General features: G+C 42.0%; 1 protein-coding gene across 1 annotated transcript in view; it reads left to right on the plus strand.

Moving 5' to 3' along the window:
- The first annotated feature begins 7,223 nt into the window (after nucleotides 1–7,223).
- Nucleotides 7,224–19,033, plus strand: part of LOC138962605 (molluscan insulin-related peptide 7-like) — a 53,777-nt gene continuing 41,967 nt past the window's right edge. The window contains exon 1 of the mRNA XM_070334479.1: nucleotides 7,224–7,323. The gene's annotated coding sequence lies outside the window, so the exon portion shown is untranslated. The remainder of the gene's footprint in view (nucleotides 7,324–19,033) is intronic.

Below are 19,033 nucleotides of genomic sequence, written 5' to 3' on the forward strand. Positions count from 1 at the left end.
AGATCCATCGAGAACCTTGGCCGCGCATCGCGAACAGACACACACACAGACACAAGTCGTATATATATAGAGATGTTTCCAAGTGATGTAGTTGACCACAATAATCCATTAGGTTGGTATTCCAATCAATGGAATTGGTATGTGAATAATTAGTCGAAATGTACTGCATAATTATCTGCAGATAGGACATTAAGTTCAATATGTTTTAAACATGTAATAAACATCATGAACTTACTGTAGCATCAAATAATGTTCATCTGAAAAAATATCTTTGGGATCACACTCACAGTATTCAGCTTGAGAGAAAGAGAAATTCAAGTTTTACGGCCTCACGGCAGAGCTATAATTAGGGACATGTTCCCGGGATTTACCCCGGCTTTAGATGAGATACACAAATGTATGCGTGATTAGGTGGTATCAGCCATCTGCACGTATGACGAGGTACCGACTCGCCGCCGCCCATCAGTCTCGCCGCCACTTTGTAGTCGCCGACTTCACGGTCTACTTGCTTTCAAACTGTCAAGGGTGCCATCTCGTCCCCCCCTCCCCCCCCCCCCCCAAAAAAAAAGCTGTGCCATCTCGCCCCGTGTATTCCATGCGATGAAGTTGACGTTTCTCGTGCAGACAGATTGTAAAAAAATAACACACTTACCTGAGTTTTACCTTTGACGTTTCTCGTGCAAAACAGGTTAAAAAAAACCTGATACGTGTACCTGCGTTTATCCTGAGTTGACCCTGTCCCATGCGATGAAATTGACTTTTGACGTTTCTCGTGCAAAACAGGTTATACAAATTGACACGTTTACCTGAGTTTTTGCTGAGTTGACCTGATTTCTGTTCTGTGAAAGTCACTTCACAACCATGGCTCTCCAGGTCGCGACCACCAGTCGCGGAGGAAAATGTATTTTTGACAACGAGTTCCAGTTAAGAATTGACAAAAAGATCTGAGAAAAAATGCATTGGAAAAGCATAAACAAAGGATGTTCGTCGCGATGTTCGACAACACATGACATGACGACCATGGTCAAGGTAAACTTGTCCCCTCCCTTTTTGAATGTGTGTTGGCCTGCGAACGTGCGTGCGTGCGTGCGTGCGTGCGTGTGTGTGTGTGACAGACGAATCGCGTCTCTTGCAAAACTCAATATAATCGGCGGCGAGATGGGAAGCGGCGAATCGCCTCTCTTGCAAAACTCAAGATAATTGGCGGCGAGATGGGAAGCAGCGAGTTCGGAAGCGGCGAGATGGGAAACGGCGAGTTAGGACGGGGCGAATGGGGACGTCACCGCACGGATGGCAGTATGACCGAGGTCTTTTACGTGCCACTGTGGTGACATTGGGGTGGATGGGACTTGGCTACCGCCTCCAGGTCTGACCCGTGTCCGACCCGACCCGAATTCGAACCCGCGACCCTTGGATCACAAGTTCAGTGCTCTACCACCGCCGGCCCCCTCGTCAGCTTGCGATGATTAGCTTGTGGGACATTTAAGCATCATCATGACCACAAGCTAATAAACTATTATGGACTGAATTCTTGATTCGCTAACATTTCTCTCCCGTCTTCTTCGTTCTTCTTTCTCTCCTCTCGATCTTCTCTCAGGGGCGGGGACGTAGCTCAGTTGGTAGCGCGCTGGCTTTGTAGCCAGTTGGTCGCTATCAGTGTGGGTTCGATCCCCACGTTCGGCGAGAGATTTATTTCTCGGAGTCAACTTTGTGCAGACTCTTCGGTGTCCGAACACCCCCGTGTGCACACATGCGCACGAAAAAGATCCCACGTTCACAGCGAAAGTCTCAGGGCTTGGAAAACACGAAGACACGCATGCATCGTCTCTCGTCTCTCATTATCATGATCGTATTTCGATACTTTGACGAGACAAACCCAATGCTAGTGTGTCGAAGAAGACAGCCACAGAGGGCTTGTTCGAATCAAAGTATCACACCATATCTTCAGCGTATTACCAATACCTGTCCCAATATAGACCAGTTGGTCCAAGAGGACGTTAAACCCTAATAGTCAGTCATCTTCTCTCACTTGTTGTTGTCTTCTCTTCTGCTCTGTGTTCATCTTTTTGTTTATCCCCTCTTCTTCCATCTTCTCTTAATTATCTGACCTGTCTTGTGTTCTCTTCTCTTCTTAGATTTTTCTCTCTCTCTCTATGCTATGCTATGCTATGCTATGCTATGCTAACTTGGTTTTTCTTACTCCAGAACTAGTGTCTATTTGTGACCCTCCACCACGAAATGAGTCGCATGTCACCTCGTGCGGTTCTGCGCTAGGCTTAGTATAAGTCCGGGGAGTGTCTGGTAACAGTGTGAGGGTCACCTTAGTCACAGGCTTATAACTCAAACAGTTTTCGCTCTTTTCACCACTGGATAGAGCATAACAAACTCTTTAGGAAAATGTAAAAATATGAAAATCATGCAAAGGTGACATGCGACTCGTTCCCTTGTGGAGGGTCACACTTTTGGGACATGACGTGGTTATATGCTAGGACTCTCTCTCTCTATTCTTCTTCTTCTTCGTTCATGGCCTGCAACTCCCACGGTTTTAACGTGTATGCATGACCGTTTTCACCCCGCCATTTTGGCAGCCATGCGCCAATTTCGGGGAATTCATGCTTGGTATTTTCGTGTTTGTATAACCCACCGAACTCTGACATGGATTACCTGATCTTTTCCGTGCGCACTTGGTCTTGTGCTTGCCAAAGTACAGTACACACGAAGGGGGATAAGGCACTAGCAGGTCTGCACACAAGTTGACCTGGTTGAACTGCACCTGACCAGGTGCGGCTGGGATTCGAACCCACAACCTTCCGCTTGGGAGGCCGGCATTTGCACTAGGCGATTGCACCTGTGTATATTTTTTCTATTCAATATTTATATCTTCTCTCATCTCCTTTCCTCTTCTCCTTTTCGAACGCCTCGTCCCTTCTGTTCTCTTCCATTCTTTCACACTCTTTTAGATTTGTATTTTAATTGTAATTGATGGCTTTTCTCTTCTCGTTCTTTCCTCTGCTTTTGTCTTTTCTTCTTGGCGTTTTCTTATTATTTTGTATTGTCAGTCCTTTTTCTTTTCATTTTTTCTCTCCACTTCTCTTTTGTTCCCTGCTTTTTACCTCTCAATTTCCCCTTCTCTCCTCTGTAGCATTGCCATAATGTTTTGGCTGTTGTGCGCCTTGTTCGTCCACTTTAAAGACAGATATCGGTAGAAGTTTGTGTCAATGTTTCGTTTTGTCTTTAATAAAACGTTGCATGAACTCAACCCTTGTTGCGTTCTTTTAATTCTTTTCTTGAAACTTCTTTACTGTTATTCTCTCCTCCTTTCTGTGGCATACTACCTCTAACTGTCCCAAGATAGGCCAATGCGTCATAAGAGGACACCCAACTCAACTATAATTATTTATATTCAGTCGTCTCCTCAATTTCTACTAATTCCTCTTCCCATCCTTCCCCGTCGCGAGGGGCCGATGCCCTAGTAATTCTACCTTCGAATTCATATCCTCCTTTTCAATGTAAGTCTAGTTTTATTCTTTTCTATTCCGTTCTATTCTGATCGGAAAACATTTCCAGATCAGCACTGACCCAGTGGCCGAATAGGAGTGACCTGGTCTCGCAAATGAGACAGTTGCAGATATTTATCAGTTATGACTCGACAGACATCAACTATATCAAGTCCGCCAGGAGCTCTATGCATATTCAAAGGTCTAAACAGGTCTAAAGGTCTATACAGTTCTGGTTGCGTTATGAAGAAAGGGGTTGGGAGGCTGTTGGCATATCTGTGATGTGATTTTTCGTACACTCACACTTCTATTTCTCATCTTCGGTAACTTATACACAAACGGAGGCGGACAGAAAGATAAAATAATAGCATTTTTTCATCAAGACAAGATCAGTACAACTCGAACTTTTGAAAGTTTAAAAAAAGATAGCCGGGAAGTGTGTCCCGCAAAACGTGGTTCTCGTAGCAGACGAATGTTTTGCATGTCGCCAGTTTCTTTGAATCGCCAACCGCCACCGCTCAGTTCGTATGACTCGCAGCCGTTTGTTGCGTTTTAGATTCAGAGGTACACAATAACGTGCTATTGCAGATACCAGCGAGTCGCATTGAAATCACAAACTGACTAAGCTTACTAAATTGTGAAAAAAAGTAAAGCGGATCACACGGGTTCACGATGGCTCAGGGGTAAGATAAACCACGAAAACAGGTGTGTGGTTTACGCGAGCTAAATAGCCATTCAAACGAACTATGTCATTTAATGCTATTGCAAGAGTGTTCGATAATGTTAGAATTGCTTTTTTCATGAGAAGATTTAAATCGTTCTGTAAACCATTTGAGACGGACTGGGGCTTTAACCATGCGAATACGCTCACCCTTTGATATCAACGTCACTAACCGAACATAATTATGTGATCAGGGTTACAAGGCTGTGTACTCGCACGCGTGTTAAGTTTATGTGATCAATATTAGCTGTTCACGAATTGTTTGTCAACCATTTGAGGCTACTGACTCAGCACATTCCACTTTTCGTGGACTTTATATCATGCCGACCCGGGCACGGACCTTGACGTAAGAGGATCGTGTGACGTCATTCGTCAACTGCCACCTGCAAATGAATCTCCGTCGTCAAGGAAATGCGTCTGCTATTCCTGTTGTCCGTGTGTACCCGTTTTAACCTGTGTGTGTGTGTGTGTGTGTGTGTGTGTGTGTGTGCGTGTGCGTGTGCGTGTGTGTGTGTGTGTGTGTGTGTGTGTACCCGGTTGGAATTAATTATGTCTTTTTGTGGATCTAGGCTTTTGGGGTGTTTGCATCTACGCAGAGGAGCTGTTGTTTTTCGTTTGAACATTTATGTTTTCATTTCCAGTCTGTTGTGTACTGGCTAAAAGCAGCATCAGGCTGGTAGAGGGAACTAATTGGGGTTTAACGTCCTCACAAGCCACTAACCTATTGTGGACATGTAGCGTGTGTGTAGGAATTAGAGCTTAGAAAGAATGTGCATTTAACAAGCTGCTTTTTTGGCGAACAAACCAAGCGTCTGAAAATATAACAGTTTTGTTGGGAAGGCTTTGCTTTTTTAATGATGGCGATGCTAATTCTGCTTCTGCGGCTCCTGTTGATGACAACGATGATGAAGATGAAGATGATGATGAAGACGATGATGATGATGATGATGATGATTGTGACTGCCCCTGATCCGCTTGTGATGTTGTTGTATGGAAGCCTCATTGTTTGGTGTATGCTGGTAACGTTCACACTCTCACCGACACACAGACTCATTGTTGGTCTAGTTCTTTTTAATTTGGTGACGGTAGAGAGAGAGAGGTGAAAACTGTGGGCAAAACAAAAAAACACAGTTCCCTACAGAATTTCAACTATTAACTTAAACACATATTTAACACATATTTCTTGCTTATAAACTGAAGAGAAAAAAGGGTAGAGCGAATGAAAAGAGAAAAGAAGAGAGAGAAACATGAAAGAGACACAGAGAATGAGAAAGAAGGCGAGAAAGAGCGGAGACAGAGAGAAGTAGAGAGAGAGAGAGAGAGAGAGAAAGAGAGAAAGAAAGAGAGACGGACAGACCGACAGACGGAGAGAGAGACAGACAAACCAATAAAAGAAGACAAAGTCAGACAGACAAACAGAATGAAGAGAAAGAACGAAAAATGGAAGAAACCGTGAGCATACACAACATCAATTAATACAAGATCTCATACACAAAGAGAAAAAGGGAAGGAAAAGTAAGCATACACAACATCAATTAATACGATATTTCTCATACACAAAGAGAAAAAGGGAAGGAAAAGTAAGCATACACAACATCAATCAATACAAGATTTCTCATACACAAAAAGATAACTTTCCCCTACCGTATTCCAGGTTCACACAACACCATCACAACACAACCCTCTCAGTGGAAGGACACAGGACGACAAATCTCAACACCCAAAACTGTCTAACATCAACACCTCCGAACTCACAAAACTGAATAATAGCTCACCATATAAAAATAAGAAACTGCAAAGCACACGCAAAAACACGTTTTTCGTGAAACACTAAACAAACAAACAACTTCACGAGGCTGCTTGATCAAGGCTGAACTCGCCAAGCTGAGACCCACACAAAACACACACAAAACACGAAAGTAAGGGACGTTTCACGAGCAACAAACAACAAACTTGTCCACATGTCATGAATCACTTAAACAAACAGTACAACCGAATACAAAAAAAGAGAGTTCAAAACCCGATTTAAAAAAGAGGCCCTGCACGGGCAGGCACAATGATGATGATGATGATGATGATTATGATGATGATGATATTGCCGCTGCTAAAGATGATTAAGGATATGATAACGATGACTTTATTTCGTTTGTAAATGAAATAGTTTTCTTTAAACATGATGTGGTTTTCACTCACTGATCCGCTTACCCTTTGTCAGTTGCTCCCTAAAACAGAATAAGTTATTCGATCTTCTTCTGCGTCTTCTCCCGGTCCGCTAATTCACGCATTTTTCGGTGACGAGATCTGTTTATCGGTTTTTGTGTTTCACTGTTTCACCTGTTTCATATCATTACCCATGAACCTGTTGCCCGATTATAGTGTTATTCTCTCCTTTTTTCTTTTTTTTTTAATGATTTTGTCATTTCTCATCTCTTTTCTCTCGATAACTTGTCCATTAATGCAATCGCGTTTCATGTTGCTGTTGTTAATTGTGTTGTTGTTGTTGTTGCTGTTTCTTTGTTTGTTTTCTGTAATTGTCTATCAGTTTTGTTTTGTTGTTTAATTGGTCTGTTGTTTGTTTGTTGCTTGTTCTTTAGTTTGTTGGTTGTTGCTTTTCCCCGCGTGTTTCTACCTGTGTTTGTTTGTTTCTTTCTTTCTTCCTTTTCCCTTTGAGTCATTCTTTTGTATGTAAATGAACTTTGATGCCTACCATTCTCTTATACCAGAGAATATCTCACACAACTGATATTTACCTCCCATCCTTGTACGCCACAGAACATCCCGCGCAAATAAATACCTCCCACTTTTTTGTCCCGCAGAATATTTCACGCAAATAAACACCTCCCACTCTCTTCCGCCACAGACAACCTCACGCAAATAAACAAACAACTGCGTGCCGCATGGTCAGTCCGATGAACACTGTTAAACTCACGGTCCCCGTCAGTACTGCGTGAGCGAGCGGGTTTGCGTGATTAATCGATTCACCGTAGCGTAACCCTTTCATATAAATAAAACGTGCATCGAGATCTCAGTCTCTTCAAGTTTAGTTTCCTATTTGGTTGCCACCCGAACATCACGCACCGCGCGACTGACAGGAAAGGCGAGAAGGTGAGACGGCGAGAGAAAGTGAGAGTGCGAGGCAGAATCTGAGAGAGACAGGGAGAGCGGAAGAAAGAACTACAGCAGAGAGCGAACTTAATGCGGCGTGCTATACAGGAGCAGAAGACAGTGAGAAAAGAGACAGGTAGGAACAGATCTGATCAAGAGACAGGAAGAGAGACGGAGACTGGTCGCAGCGACGCCAAGGCAAGACAAGACTGAGAACATCTGCCTTCGGGGGCTAGCTCGACAGCAGCGCTAAAGTCTTTGGCTATCGAGTCTTCTTACGCCTACAAAGTTCCCAGCTCCCACGTCTTCGTTCCTTTTCCGTCCCCGCTCGCCGCCGAGACAGCAAGTGGACACCACTCGCTTGTGTTGCCGAGACGAGACTTCGCAAGCAATAAACCACGGCTGCCGTCATCACCCGCTTCAGGAGTTGCACCAAACGCTTGTCTGAGTTGGCGGGAAGCAAGATTTGAGGGAGCTCACAGGGAGACGAGACTTTGAGGGCAAGAAGGAAGGAAGAAAGAAGAACTTGAAGACTGAAGGATTTGGAGATTTTGTTGGTTTTTGATTGATACCACGAGACTAAAGTTAGTTTTGCTGCTGCTGCTTTGTTGATTCTGTAATGCAGACTGAATTAATTTGATAAGCTGTAACAAAACTCTATCAAGAAAACTGAGAAGAAAGGAACTGAAAAGGAGAAAGTTAAAAACTCAGAAAGAACCGGTGTCCAGAAGAAAACTATTTCCACTAAAGGGAAAGTTCATCGGTATCAGTAAGAAACGAAGCACTTTGAACTTCCGTCAAACGAAAGTCTAAAAAGTGTTACAGCAAAGAACACGTCCAACAAGTTTTTAAGAAATTGATTCCTGCTTCATTTTTGACGACAAAAGTAGACACTTATTTGCCTTGTGCAAAGCTGCTGCAAAAACAAGTGTCACAAATTCCAACGACTGCGTGATCTTCGTTCAATTCTGAGCGGAACATTGACTTTTTCCTGCCTATTGCCTTCACCAAAGTACCGATGGGAGTTGTTCGCGCTTTAATAGAAAGGTCGGTAACAAATACTTTGTTTTCACGTTAATTTCTATATTGTCGTTATTGATTCCTTTTTCTTTCATTTTTACCTGCAATGTTTCTTTTTTCCCCTGTTTCTCCTTCTCCCTGTTTCTCCTTCTTATATTCTTTGCCTTTCATGATTTTTGAAGTGATTTTATCTTCGTGTTAACGATGTTTCATTCAATTGAATTATTTGTGTCCTTCACTCCACTTTCCGTTTTGTTTGACTGTTTTCGAGAAAGTAAATGAGGGGTAGGAGGATGTGCTGATCAATAATTGGATCTTAAGGTCGTTGCCTGATAATTTGGATTTTTGTAAAGCGGACAATATTCTATCGTTTTTTCCCCCATTATCGAGTTGAGAGAGCGGTAAAAATGAAGAAAGGATGGGATTGAAGGAGAGAATCAAGATTTGGAAGATTGCATTTGTTTGAATAATTTCTGTCCATTTGATTAGTTTTTTTTAAATTTCCTTTTTTTCTTTTTCTGCTTTCCTATCGATCTTGGTTCATTTCTAAAATATTCTTTCCGTTGTTTGACATATTCTTTCTTTCTTTTTCGTACTTTCCTTCTTTCTCTATTGCTGTCTGTCTATCTCTCTTTCTCTCACTTTCGTTCTTTCCATATCGATCCTTTTTTGTTGGCTTGGGCAGAGGAACCCTGGAACATGGCTACAGAAGGATGTGACTCCTTCACAGAAAAAAAGAAACGAAATGTCGTAGTGTGAGCAGGGTTCCGATGGTTTGGCATAGATAGCCTACGTGTACGACTCTGTGCTTAAACTTAACCAATCCTAACTATTGTTTTTGCATATATATGTAAGGTCGGACTGGCTTAGGTTTCATCTACTACTTACTCGAAGCCAGACTGTACCAGTAGCACAGTGCGTCTGTCTGTGTCTGTGTCTGCATCGGTGTGTCTGTCTGACTGTCTGTGTGTCTGTCTGTTTGTGTGTCTGTCTGTCTGTATGTGTACTGGCCTACATATGTGTCTGTGTCATCTTGTGATTGTGCTTGTGTGCACCTGTACCTTAAAGGCACAGTAAGCCTCCCGTAAACCATCACATATACTGTCAGGCTTTCACACACAGTACAAACACCCTTTCATTTAAACACTCACCGAACGGGAACATCCTAGGTGCCCTACGTAAAGAGCGAGCAATTTTTAAAGAATTAATTTTGCGGATTGTCTCTCAGACAATCGGACCGTGGTGCGTTTTGGCGCTAGACCTAACTTTTAAAATCTAAATAATAAATTGACAGCTTGTTACACAAACATTATTAAATCATAAAAGAATTCTTTTTTCATCGAGACAAGATCAGTACAATTCGAAGTTTTGAAAGTTTGAAAAAAGAAAAGCCCGGAAGCAGGGTCACGCAAGGTCGTGGTTCTCGTAGCAGACGACGGTTTATGCCTATCGCTAGTTCCTCTGAACAGTCAAAAGCCATCGCTAGAGTTCTTGTGACCTACAGCAGTTTGTTTCGTGAATAGTCAGAGGTACATAATAACGTGCTATTGCAGATAAGCTCACATCGACTCGCATTCAAATTACTGACGACTACATTGTGAAAAAGGGAAACTGGACCACACGGGTTCATGATGGCTCAGGGGTAAGATAAACCACGCAAAAATAAATTCTTTGCAAATTGCTCGCTCTTTACGGAGGGCACCTAGGATGTTCTCAAGCCGTGAGTGTTTAAATGAAAGGGTGTTTGTACTGTGTGTAAAAGCCTGACAGTATCTGTGATGGTTTACTGGAGGCTTACTGTGCCTTTAACGGAGTAATAAAACGAGCTCTCGTGCTTTCGTTCGCATGTTCTTACCGCGTATATGTGTGCAGGCATATATCAGCACGTGCGTACCTACCCCCGCGACCCTTCTGTCTCTCTCTCGCCCTCGCCCTCTTCCTCTCCCCCCCCCCCCCCCTCTCTCTGTCTCTGTCTCTTTCCCTCTCTCTCTCTCGCTTTTCGCTGTCTGTCTGCCTCGGCCGCGATATAACCTTGAACGGTTGAAAACGACGTTAAACACCAAAGAAAGAAAGAAAGAAAGAAAGAATGTCTGTCTGCCTGCCTCTGTAGCTCTGCATACAGCTTCCGTGAACAGTTACAGTATCGGTTCCGAGGTCACTGTGGTGTTTTATCATTAGGCGATTGTAATCTGTCAAAAATCCATTTGCGTATATGGTGTGCATTATATGTTGTCATTTTAAGCATACTCGTTTGCATGTACCGCGTCTTTTTTGTTTGCTTTGTGAGAACGCTGTTTGAACCCCATAGTTTGACACTGAATTTCATTAGCCCTGCGCACGAAGCGCTGTTAACAGAAACTGTGAACACTTCGTTTTTCTCTCGATTTCTTTTATCCCAGTTTGTAACACTGAATTGATTGGCTGTACGCAAAGAGCACTATAAGGCCCACACACAAAAATAGTCTGTTTACGGTATCCCGATCGACCCTAATTTTTTTGCGCGACCCTAGACTTTTTTTGGGCATTTGGAAAAAAAAAATAATAAAAAAATAAAGTCTTTGTTTTTTGGCAAAATAACTTAAAAATATGGGGTTTTTTTAAATAAAAATTAAAAAAAAATCCCGACCTACCGACCCTATTTTTTTTGGCCTATGTTTCTGTAAACAGACTTTTTTTTTTTTTTTTTGCCTAACAAGTAATACTGTCAATATGCGTAATTATTCGTCGAAACAAGTTGGTGACACTGACTGTTACTAGCTCTGCATATATTGCACAGTTACCAGCAAGTGTCACAACATTGACGTTTCATTGAAAACTCAGTTTGTGACACTGAATGTGATTGGCTCTGCGCATGGTGGTGGGTTTTTTTGTACCAGTAACTGTCAAATTGATGTTTTATGTTTGTCAACCCGCTCCTTTTTATGACACTGAATTTTATCGTAGATTGACAGCGAGCACTTCCACTGGTAACTTTCAAAACGTTCTTTTGTCCTCAGTTAGTAACACTGAATTTGATTGGTTGTGTGCAGAGATGGCACGGAAATTAATGGACGGATATCTGAATGAATTACCAGTCAAAATTGACATTTTTGTGTGAATCTTTTTTGGATAAAACATATAGTTTTGGGGAAACATTTCTCTTCCAGAAAAAGATAGATAGAACTTTGAAGTATGTTTTATTTAACACTAAACAGGTCTTCATATTTATGATCATATTTTGTTTCCTGAGTACATATCATAGGCAAAAAAAACCCAAATCACCGTAAAAGCCAAGTTTTTGTACTTTGACAATTTCTAAAATTATTCCTGGGTAATTCATAACAAGTCTCTAGATCTTTTATTGCACAAAGACATAATTTCTGGTTAAAATACAAAAGAGAGCAAACAGACTGAACCGTTAGTCTAGAAGATGAGTATTTCCTAATGACGGCACTGGTGCGCAAAACACGATTCTGAGAAAATAGCGTCAATAGTTTTCTAAAGTGTCACATCTTAATCAAAATACTTTGAAAATGATCATTTTATTGAAAGGAAGAGGTTGACGATGACAAAATTACATCGCACAAAGATTATACGGTGTTCAAACAAAATAACAATGCTCAGAACAAACAAAAAGTGTTTGGGACACATCTTCGTGCAATCCCTGGCCTTAACCGGTAACTGTCAAAAGAAAATAAGTTTGTGACGCTGAATCTGATTGACCCAGTTCAATAAATCAGTATATTATCTGAAGTCAACGGTTATTTTCATAAGAACTGACATTATTTACACAAGTACATTGAGCGAAGATATGATATTCTTCATTGCAGATATTGTTTAGATCTAGTCAGATCTGTGTGAATGTTATCGAAGCAATAATCACACACGACTGAGACACGCAGAGAACAGATTTTGCTCAAGTGTGACTATGAGAAAATGGATCATAGATATTCTTTCTTTTTTTGGTGTTTAACGTTGTTTCAACCACGAAGGTTATATCGCTACGGGGAAAGGGGGGAGATGGGATAGAGCCATTTGTCAATTGTTTCTTGTTCACAAAAGCACTAATAACAAATTTGCTCCAGGGGCTTGCAACGTAGTACAATGTATTACCTTACTGGGAGAATGCAAGTTTCCAGTACAAAGGACTTAGCATTTCTTACATACTGCTTGACTGAGCGAGTTTACGACCTACAGGTGTCTGAGCATATCAAAATTTAACTTAGAACAGATAATGACATTACACAAAACACAAGCGATGGGCAAAACTTACAAAAGACAGCCCCCCCGCGGGTTAGGGGGAAGAATTTACCAGATGCTCCCCAGCATGTCGTAAGAGGCGACTAACGGATTCTGTTTCTCCTTTTACCCTTGTTAAGTGTTTCTTGTATAGAATATAGTCAACGTTTGTAAAGATTTTAGTCAAGCAGTATGTAAGAAATGTTAAGTCCTTTGTACTGGAAACTTGCATTCTCCCAGTAAGGTAATACATTGTACTACGTTGCAAGCCCCTGGAGCAAATTTTTGGTAAGTGCTTTTGTGAACAAGAAACAATTGACAAGTGGCTCTATCCCATCTCCTCCCTTTCCCCCCTTTCCCCGTCGCGATAAATAAATACAAAAGACAGGAATGACATAAAAAGATTATAACGAATTAGTAGCCAGTTTAGCACTTGGCTACACTTATACATAGTCAGCGCTATATTATTGAAGCAATAATCACACACGACTGAGTCACGCAGATGACAGATTTAGCAAAAGTGTGACTGTCACAACATGGATCTTAGATATGATCATTTTCACTGTAAATATTGCTTATACATAGTCAGAGCTATATTGTTGAAGCAATAATCACACACGTCTGAGTAACGCCGAGGTCAGATTTTGAAGAAGGGTGACCAAGAGAAAATGGATCAAAGTTATGATCATCTTTATTGTAAATATCAGGGCAGTAATCACACAAGACTATGACACAAAGAGGTCATTCAGACGAACCGTAAATGTTCACTTGCGGGAGAGACCGTTTATGTGTTATGTCAAACTTTGCGAATCACATGGTACGAGTTATAGTTGAATGGATTACAATTAGAAGAATTTCAAATCACAATCGTGTACGTTTTAATGACAGGTTTATAGCCTAGCGTATGGAAATCGTTACGGCGCAGAGTTTCCGTTTTAACCACAATTTACTTAGTATTAATGTGACCATTGTGGTATACTATACACCGTGATATGGCTAGCACCATCATTTTCAAGCAGTTCTGTTGATGATTAGTATCGTTACGGTAGCGCGTTTTCGCAAAATCTTGACAGCATATCAGTTACCTTGGCCTGGTTAGAGCAAGGTTTGCAATATCAACTCAGCAAAAACAATATTGCAACACATGATGTACTTCTACAAAACATATTCATGCATGTGTCATTTCAGTCAAACTTTAAATACATTTTGTTTGCCAAGTTTATACAGATGATGAGAAATGTCTTCTCTTTCTTTGTGTATTTTTCCGGTTTCATTCCTTTACTTTTCTCATTCATTTGTTCCTTTTGTTTTCTTTCTTGTTTTCTTTCTTTCTTTCTATTTCCATTTTGTCAATATTTGACTGAATGCACGGCTGTAGACCGATAATCGAGAGGGGGTTGAGGATGTACGTGTTAATGTGTGTATGTTTGGGCGTGCGCGTAGAGCGATACCGAGAAAACCACACCACAAATCTTTAATGAACTTTACATTTCAATTCTTCCAGATGGCATCCTCACGTGCCTTTCATTTCTTCGATAAATGGGTTTGATGACGATATATCATATTCATCCATGAAAAAAGCTGAGGCGGCGCTTTTTTCTATCAATATCCTTGAACTGTGAAACAAAAGGTAACGACGAGAAACAAAAGGATCATAATGACGAAGAACAATCCATACACGGCAAGACATTGTGTGACAGTGTCCATACTGACTATTGACGTGGGTTGTCATATTTATTTCCAATATTGAAGTGACAAGTATTATAGCATGGATGTGACCCTATATGACAAGTAGTATTATATCATAGATGTTCAATGATTACCCAGAAGATGTTCAAAAAGTCGTCGATGCATACATTTACCCGAAGAATCCTCAGTTTTAATTCCTGTTAGCATATTGATTACATGGGCCATTGCGCATACGAGCTCATGCAACAGAAAACGATTGACAACTGACCCCAAAAACCTCTTTCCAATGACATTTCACAATACTGCGGTTGCTAATAAAGTGACGGAAAGTTGACACGTGACAGCATCCGTACACGCCCCCTCCTTTCTGATCAGGCAACAAAGAATAAGGAAAACCTGAAAGTAAAAGAACAGAAAACAAGTCGCGTAAGGCGAAAATACAATATTTAGTCAAGTAGCTGTCGAACTCACAGAATGAAACTGAACGCAATGCCATTTTACTCGTAGCATCGTCAGGCCACCGCTCATGGCAAAGGCAGTGAAATTGACAAGAAGAGCGGGGTAGTAGTTGCGCTAAGAAGGATAGCACGCTTTTCTGTACCTCTCTTTGTTTTAACTTTCTGAGCGTGTTTTTAATCCAAACATATCATATCTATATGTTTTTGGAATCAGGAACCGACAAGGAATAAGATGAAAGTGTTTTTAAATTGATTTGGACAATTTAATTTTGATAATAATTTTTATATATTTAATTTTCAGAGCTTGTTTTTAATCCGAATATAACATATTTATATGTTTTTGGAATCAGCAAATGATGGAGAATAAGATAAACGTAAATTTGGATCGTTTTATAAATTTTTATTTTTTTTTTACAATTTTCAGATTTTTAATGACCAAAGTCATTAATTAATTTTTAAGCCACCAAGCTGAAATGCAATACCGAACCCCGGGCTTCGTCGAAGATTACTTGACCAAAATTTGAACCAATTTGGTTGAAAAATGAGGGCGTGACAGTGCCGCCTCAACTTTCACGAAAAGCCGGATATGACGTCATCAAAGACATTTATCAAAAAAATGAAAAAAACGTTCGGGGATTTCATACCCAGGAACTCTCATGTCAAATTTCATAAAGATCGGTCCAGTAGTTTAGTCTGAATCGCTCTACACACACACACAGACACACACACACACACACACACACACATACACCACGACCCTCGTCTCGATTCCCCCCTCTACGTTAAAATATTTAGTCAAAACTTGACTAAATATAAAAAGGAAGAAAATAACTGGCTCGCACTGCACTGATGGAATGGAGTGTACCTTCATCTAATGGTGCCCACAGACTTGATGAATGGAAAATATTTGTTCGGCATTACGTCGTCTGACTTGCTGCTACGAAAACACTTGACGTTTTCAGTGCCCGCTTGTTTTGAGACAGTCATTGTGATTCTTTGTCATCAGAGTGGGAAGCGGAGGGGGGGGGGGGGGGGGGGCGGGGGACCAGACGAGTGGGATGAGGATTGGGGGGGGGGGGAGAGAGAAGAGAGGAGGAGAAGAGGGAAAGAGAGTGAGAGAGAGATGGATCGAGAGAGAGAGGGGGTATCCTTTAGAAAGTGGAAGAGATGAATAAATTGATAAAGGGAAATAGAGAGAGAGAGAGAGAGAGGGGGAGAGAGAGAGAGAGAGAGAGAGAGAGTAATTGAGAAAAAGAGATACTGAAAGAGAGAGAGAGAGAGAGTAATTGAGAGAAAGAGATACTGAAAGAGACATAGAGGGAGAGAGAGAAATCCTGAGAGAGAGAGAGTGAAAGAGAGACTGAGAGAGATCAAATCAAATCAAATCAAATAAAATTTTATTTTTCGAGGGTTGTGGCATAAGCAATACAACGAGCTTTTTTTCAACCAGCCCTCGCCCAGAGAGGGGACTAATCTAATCACATATTTACACGGATATTAACGTAGAAAAAAAGGTAGAAAAAACAACATATGAATATTTACACAATACATATTATACACAAATATAAAGCGTCGTATATGTAACGTAGTGAAAACAATGCTGAATACACATGCATGAGTAAATGTGTTATTAAAGCTTTGAGTGTTTTTGTGTGGATATAATGAACACTGATGCTTTGGACAAATGAAAATATAACTAAACGAAGTCTTCCATCACTGTGATTTTTCGTAATTTAACATTAAATACAATGAAAGGTGTTTTTTGAAAGTATTGAGAGAGACTGAGAGAGAGACTGAGAGCTGAGAGAGAGACTGAGAGAGAGACGGAGAGAGAGAGACTGAGAGAGCGAGACAGAGAACGAGACTGAGAGAGCGAGACAGAGAACGAGACTGAGAGAGCGAAACTGAGAGAGAGACTGAGACAGAGAGAACTCCATCGCTGGCCAACATTCTTATTAATGGGTCAGAAAGCATCGTAAATTTGATTCCGTTCCTGCCCACTCCTGCTGCGGAATGCCAAGGGCTACAATCATGTCGATTCTGAACTTTGTCTGGCCTCAGTGTTTGTGAAGATAAAATACGCTTCTTTCTGCTGTTTTAAAGTGCCTGCTCTGATTTCAAGCTTTTCACAAAGTGCAAGAGCAAAGAACCCGCGTCCGATGTGTATGCTTGCGCACGATGAAGAACCGAAGTTCACAGCGAAAGTCTGTCACGTTTCAATATATCACTCAAGGTGATTATGAACCGGTTAATTACTACTAATTAACTAACCACACCACGATCCACTCTCGCAGGCATACAATTAAATAGAGTCAACAAAAGTATAAGTTTCAGACGCCTGTTTATGTATAAACTCTCCACCTCCCTCGAGCCTTCACTCAAAATATGTTCCTTTTACGTTCTCAACACGTAAAAACCCAGTGTTCACTGACAAAATGCCAGTAGTATGTAGAAAATTATAGTAACACGCTGAACCCGTGTAAATACAGTCAAATGAGAATGTTCTGTTCGAAAAGCTCTAGTTCGTGCAGGTGTCCACACCCCACGTTGTCCCTACTCCAATGAAATCATAGATACGAAAAGACAACGGTGGTCAACGGGGTGCGTACGACATGGTGCACTTAGCTTTATCTCTGCTGCTGCTGCTTAGCCGGTATGCTGGTTAGTCGGTTCGCTGGTTAGCCGGTCCGCTGGTTAGCCGGTCCGCTGGTTAGCCGGTCCGCTGGTTAGCCGGTTCGCTGGTTAGCCGGTCCGCTGGTTAGCCGGTCTCCTGGTTAGCGTAGCCTCAACAGTTCCCGCCAGAGTCAGCCGTGCAGATGTTACAGGTACGTAACGAACGAACGAAACGAACGAACGAAACGAAGGAAGGCTGCAAACAGAAAGCATCGGTGCACTAAACATGTCAGCTACCCCTCACCCACCACCTTAAAACATGTCATCTTTAAATATCTCATCGAGCACGTGGGCCTGCACAAAACTGACTTTTTACAACAACAAAACAGCCATTTTCCGTCCTTCTCTCCCTATCTGCAAAAACCATATACAGATTAGTATTTTAGCGTCACAGAGAGTAAATTATGCGCTAACCTGGAAAGAACAACAGAGAGTATTTCATTCCACAACACAGACTCATCAACAGCGTTAAATAATGATTTATTACCTCAAAAGCCTATGATTGTACTCTCAATGGAAGCAAAGTCCGCTTCCTCCCTGGAACAGTCTCTGTTCGTCAACAGTGACCCAAAACGTCCAGAACCCCTTGTCGAATCCTTATGCGAAAGCCATCGCCGACGAAGGAAATTTGACGACTTGTCCTCAGCAAAATACGTGGCAGAGGAAAGGAATAACTTGTGGAAGTTCCCCTAGAGTGCCGAATATAATACTCGGTGAAAAACCATCATACTCTAGTAACTGTGTGTTAGATCCTTCCTCTTCTGCCGCTGGGTGTCAAGTGTGTCGTCCTTGAGTCTCTGACAGACCACCTAGCCAAATACACGTGACTGACCTTGTCACCAAACCAGTCCAGCTATACACGATTCTGCCTCCCCAAGCAGGAAAAAAGACACGAGAAACTCAATCCCTGCAAATCCCGTGCGCGCTGTCAGCAAAAAAACCGTCAGCCCTATGACAGCAGAAACCCGCACTGTGAAGCTCGTGCGTTTCAAAACATCCGTGCTCGGGAGCACTGTCAGCAAAAACTGCTGTGTCCAATATCACGCACAGGCGCTTTCTATCATACATTCGACCAAGAACAGGCACTCCACTGAGTGACGCTTTCTTGGTCTCTGTCACCCGATCGTGACACACCTCCCCTCTTCAAGACGAAACCTCGGTTTCGCTCACAGTCATGTTCTCCTCTACAGCCCGAGAGAGAAAGTCAGCTCCAACATTGTTGGCGCCCGGAATGACGCGTACCGTGAATTGGTACGGTTGGAGAATCAACGCCCAGCGCATAAGTCTGGCGTTTGCCAACCTTGCAACCTGAAGATATTGCAGAGGTTGATGGTCTGTTTCCAGACAGAAAGGTCGTCCTCAAGAACGAGCAACCCCTCGTTGCACCCCTGATAACTGCAACCTTCTCTGTCTTCTTGTCTTTGTTCTTCTGGTCTTTGTTCTTCTCCCCGTAGGCTGTCCTCTCTATGTAGGCGCGCAGCAGGTTGGCGTGGTACAGGCGTGCTTTCCCGTTCATGACGATCCGGTAGTCGTTCTGGCCCACCTTTCGCTGTCACCTCAAAAGGTCCTTGCCACTGCAGTTGTAGCTTGTTGTGTTTGACAGGTAGAAGTAGCAACACCCGTTCTCCAATCTTGAAGCTGCGCGGCCGTGC

The sequence above is a fragment of the Littorina saxatilis genome, linkage group LG3, assembly GCF_037325665.1.
Source record: "Littorina saxatilis isolate snail1 linkage group LG3, US_GU_Lsax_2.0, whole genome shotgun sequence".
Taxonomy (NCBI): Eukaryota; Metazoa; Mollusca; class Gastropoda; order Littorinimorpha; family Littorinidae; genus Littorina; species Littorina saxatilis.